The sequence below is a fragment of the Microtus ochrogaster genome, linkage group LG1 (genome assembly GCF_000317375.1).
Source record: "Microtus ochrogaster isolate Prairie Vole_2 linkage group LG1, MicOch1.0, whole genome shotgun sequence".
Lineage (NCBI taxonomy): Eukaryota > Metazoa > Chordata > Mammalia > Rodentia > Cricetidae > Microtus > Microtus ochrogaster.
Window position 1 is genome coordinate 50181554 of NC_022027.1, and position 5042 is coordinate 50186595.

Consider the following 5042-nt stretch of genomic DNA (forward strand, 5'->3'; position numbering starts at 1 on the left):
AATGCAATGTTAGAGCACTTGCCCATAGTATGGCAGGATGAGTTTAGTCCCAGCATACACACACCCATAGTTCCCCTGTAACTTGCCAGATGTCATCTAATATTGTATGTATTGTATCTGGACCTTAGATCCATACAGTTTTCCCAGAGGGTAAAAAGTGTTTGGCTGGAGATAGACACAACCCATTAAGATGATATGGTTATAGTCTATAAATCGACTCTAAGGTTCTGAGCTAAGGCACTCAAGGTACGGGTGTAGAAGTGTGGCAGATCCGGAAGAAACTTGGTAAATGCCCTCCAGCGTTGACACTTGACTGAATATGTGGTATGAGGGCAGTAACTGTGCACAGGACGATCCTCGCGTCTTTCTTTGGCAGCGCTGAACAGCAGAGGGTACATAGAGAAGGATAGGACTGGGGGACTCGAAGGCAATGCAGAAGGAAGGCGACAATATGCCAAATCGTGTTGCTTGTTAAAAATTCAACACATCGTATGTGTTTATTTTTCTGCCTCATTTCTGGAAGCCAGAATGGGTTCAGGAGGTCATGGATGTGTTAGTCTAGTACCCGAAAGTCTGGGTCTGGCACCGGAAATGAGAGTCGTGTGTCAGGCTGCCCAGAAGGTGCGCAATGAGAGAAGGGAAAAGAGAATCCTCAGAGCGCGAAGAGGTGGGTGACTGCCACTGGGTTAGAGAACAGAGAGACGCCGGAGGGTCATACTGAGGCCTTTGGGAGAAATCAGAGAGGCCAGACTGCTTCGGGCCAGCTGAGTAGGAAATGAGGAACTTAGGATGGGGAGACCCCTTTGTCTGAAATTTATATAGGAAATGGAGGAGAGTAGAAACTGGGAGAAGCATGACCCAGGAGGGTGGGTCCTCGGTTGTTTATATGGAGACATTCCTACCTATGTGACCTTACAGAAAGAATAAGTATAAGACGGGTCAAGGCCATTGGTGGAGCAAGGCCTGAAGGGGCACAACTGGCCAGCAAGAGAGACATGAGCTTGGCCAGAGCAGCACCCTCTTGCTCTGGGAGGAAGGAGGGGGTGTGGGTGTGGGGTATTCGCTCAGCCTCCTCCTGGAGTTCCTCCCTTTGCCAGTACCTAACACACTGGGGCTCCTTCTTAGCGTCACACAGACACGAATGGCGTCTTTCCACTTCAGTTACATCCTTTCGGAGTCAGACGGCCTCATAACAGAAGTCAAACAAAACTAAATCTCCTTTCTGCAGGTGTTTCTTCATATGCTTCCAGTCTTGTTGAGTTTCCCTCCTGAGACACTCAGGTGGGGGCTGGGAGTTGCCCTCCATCTTCTCCTGTTTTTTGTCTTCACATATCGGTTCATCTGGCACCTCTATGCTCTCTCTCTCTCTCTCTCTCTCTCTCTCTCTCTCTCTCTCTCTCTCTCTGAACCATATCTTCATTCCAGCCCTAATTACTTCTTACCAAGCTTACAGAAATGCCTGTTGACTTGTCTTCCTCAAAGGCTGCTTCCACAGTGCTGCTCAGGTGATTGTTCCCCCAAATACCTGCAGTTGGGCCACCCTCCCGCTCACATTTGGCAGCGCCGACTGCATTCAGAGTAAAGCAAGCACTCCTCCCGTGGGCAGTCAGGCCCTCCTGAATGGCTGGGCTTTTCCCTGGCTCTCTCCTTCCTTTATGCAATCGCCCTGTCCTCTGCTACCTTAAACTTCATGCCGCTTTCTCACCACTTCTTGCCCCTCTTCCTGGAGACCACTTTTCTCCACTTTGGGGCAGTATAATCTCATCTGTTCTTTGGGAGTTTTCTCCCTTTTTCCATGACTCTGTGCCTAGACTAACTGGAGTCTTTCTGCCAAACAAGGTAACGAAGCTGAACTGGAATCTTCTTTCCTTTGCTGTCTCTGTCATCAAACTTCAGGACAGAGTATGTTTCATCTCTGTCTCCCCAGTCGAATCCAAAGCCTAACAAACAGTGAGTGCTCAGCACGCCTTGTTAAGAGCGCTGTCAGAAGTGTCAGAAGGCCTCTCTTTTTAAGCACATAGGAGGTGAGAGCACAGAAGAGGGGGCACCCTGCAATCCAGGATTTGTAAATTACAGGTGCGGAATGCCCGCTGTGCCTGCCCTGCCGACAGCTAACCACAAAAGGCACCTACAGCCCGGAGATTCAAGACACAGTTACAATTAGAGGGAGGAAATGGTATCATGGATCCCTCAGTGCTCGCTCTCTCTCTCTCTCTCTCTCTCTCTCTCTCTCTCTCTCTCTCTCACACACACACACACACACACACACACACACACACACAATTTGAAAAAAAAAATAGTACCAAACTTAATCACAGAAGCTAGCCAACTACTGTTCTGGGATTCTGAGGTTCGACTGGATTCTGGAAGTCATGTGCTCAGTCTTCATTCCTCCCGGAAGGAAACCGACCCAGGCAACTCAGCGGCTCTGCAGCATATGAACTTCCAAACACAAGAGCCCCCTTTGTCACATGCTCGGTCTCATGGGGTCATTTGTTTTCGGTCTTGCTGTGATATCATAGTTTATATTGTACAAAAGAAACACCTGGGGGGAGCTAGAGAGGTGTGTTTTATTGCTAATAGTAAAACAACAGAATAGGCTATATTCCTTTAATTTTTCAGGTGTCTTAGGAAATTCTGTCCTAGAAAACGACTCCTTGACATCTCAGGCAGTAGCAATTACTTTCTACCATGAATAGGCTTTACTCATCCATAAAAGTTTCTATTTTAAGTGTTAGTTTGTGGGAAATGAGAAAGTTAATTAGGAATGTGGCTCTCTAGGGCTGCCCAGGTAACTTTCAGATCCTCTCATGCTTCTAAAGTAAAAGCATGGGATTCCACTTCATGCGCTCTAAGGTGTTCAGCGCAATTATAGTACCTTAAGCTTTTCCCCAAGAAACCACCCTTATAAGGAATAGGCAGCTGCAAGAGTTCTTGGCAAATACTAGTTTTTAAAGAGTGATGAGTAGGGCTGCCGAGATGGCTCAGTGAGTAACGGCACTTGCTAGCAAGCCCAATGACCTGAGTTCAACCCCTGGAGCCCACCTAAGGTAGAAGGAGAGAACCAGCTCCCAAAAGCTGCCCTCTGCACTCCACATGAGAGCCACTCAGAGCGACAGGATGCACCCCACAGATGCACACAGATAATAACTAGTTGTTTGGTATTGAGGGAATTATTAACTTCGCGAATAGAAGTTTGCTAAGTGTATTCAGAGAGTAAGAGACAGAGTTTGGGACCGAGGAGATGGCTGCGGGGATAAAAGCACTTGCTATGTAAGTGCAAACACCCGACTTCAGATCCCCAGAACTCAAGCAGAAGCCATACACACAACTTGAGAACATCTGTAATCACTGTGCAGAGATGGGAGACAGAGACAGGAGCATCCCCAGAAGCTCACGTGTGTCTCTGACACACATGCTGTGATAGTCACATACACACAAATGCACACATGCACATGCAACTTAAGAGTGTGTGCAAATGTATGTATGAGATGTATATGCTTCTGTGTACGTGTTCAGAAGCCAGAGGAAGGCATCAAATATCCTATCATTGCACCTTCTACTTTTTAAGGAGGGGTCTCTCCCTGAACTTGGAGTTCGCATTATTTCAGTGATCCATAAGGATCCCCCTTTCTCCCTCTTTTCTCCCCCAGCACCCATATGGGCATACCTAGGATCATTCCTGGCTTGTTACATGAATGTTGAGATCTGAATTCAGGTTCTCTTGTGTGCATGAGTACGCTTAACAATTGAGCCATCTCTCCAGCCTCAAAACATTTCACATGTAGTTTTTCTCAGTAACTGACATTGGAAAGCTACTTGAGGGATTGGGGATTTAGCTCAGTGACAGAGCACTTGCCTATGCCCTGGGTTCTGTCCTCAGCTCTGAGGTTGGGGAAAAAGACACAATACTTGATTGGCTACTGTTTCCTAGCCTTAAAGCGAAACCTAAGATCTTTCTATAAAGATATGATTATCTAGTTTTTCCTCGACATCTTAAGAAGGCTGCAGTGGTCGTTGCCACTCTCCGAGCTTCATCATGCCGCCCAAGGATGACAACAAGAAGAAAGATGCCGGAAAGTCGGCCAAAAAAGACAAAGACCCAGTAAATAAGTCCGGTGGCAAGGCCAAAGGCAAAGTTCGGGACAAGCTCAACAATCTAGTCCTGTTTGACAAGGCTACATATGACAAACTCTGTAAGGAAGTTCCCAACTATAAACTTATTACTCCAGCCGTGGTCTCTGAGAGACTGAAGATTCGTGGTTTCTTGGCCAGGGCAGCTCTTCAGGAGCTCCTTAGTAAAGGGCTTATCAAGCTGGTTTCAAAGCACAGAGCCCAAGTAATTTACACCAGAAACACAAAGGGTGGAGATGCCCCAGCTGCTGGTGAAGATGCATGAACAGGTTCAATCAGCTGTACGTTTGGAAAAATAAAACTTTATTAAATCAAAAAAAAGATATGATTATCTAATGCAGCCTATTATGCACATACTTATATATGTACATATAACATATTTTGCACATGAAATACACATAGTTCACGGCATCTTGCCTCTTATCACTCATGAGTCATATCAATTAATTCTCTTAGAAAGAGGGTTTTTCTTAATAAGCCAACCAGCACATTGGTAATTTTAGAAGGAAGATACTGACTAGAGTCCTCCATAAAATAAAGGTTGCCTTGTTTCCTAGGGAGCAGCGGCAAAGGTGCTTAGACAGGTGCTTCTGAAAGCCAAACCCGCCACCACAATCCAAATAGGAAGATAAGGAACACCCTATCATGAGTCTTCTCTTAACAGCTGTGATCCCAGCTAATGGTTCTAATGATGACCTGAGGAGACTAGCAACCGTACACATGATTGCCTGGCCTCACAGGAAGGAGGACAGCAGAACATCACCAATGGAATGATAACCGCCGAATTCAGGGTACCTGCTACCTGTGTAGAGGGAGGGGAGGGCGACATCACGGCATCTGCAGAGTCCTAACTGGAGGTGGGGCTGAAAGAGGGCTCAGGTGGTTTTGGTGTACCTATAACATTTCAT

The 5042-nt window shown here is 46.5% G+C and overlaps 1 pseudogene; it reads left to right on the top strand.

Moving 5' to 3' along the window:
• Window positions 1-4033: 4033 nt before the first annotated feature.
• LOC101992510 lies at window positions 4034-4455 on the top strand (annotated as a pseudogene).
• The last annotated feature ends 587 nt before the right edge of the window (window positions 4456-5042 follow it).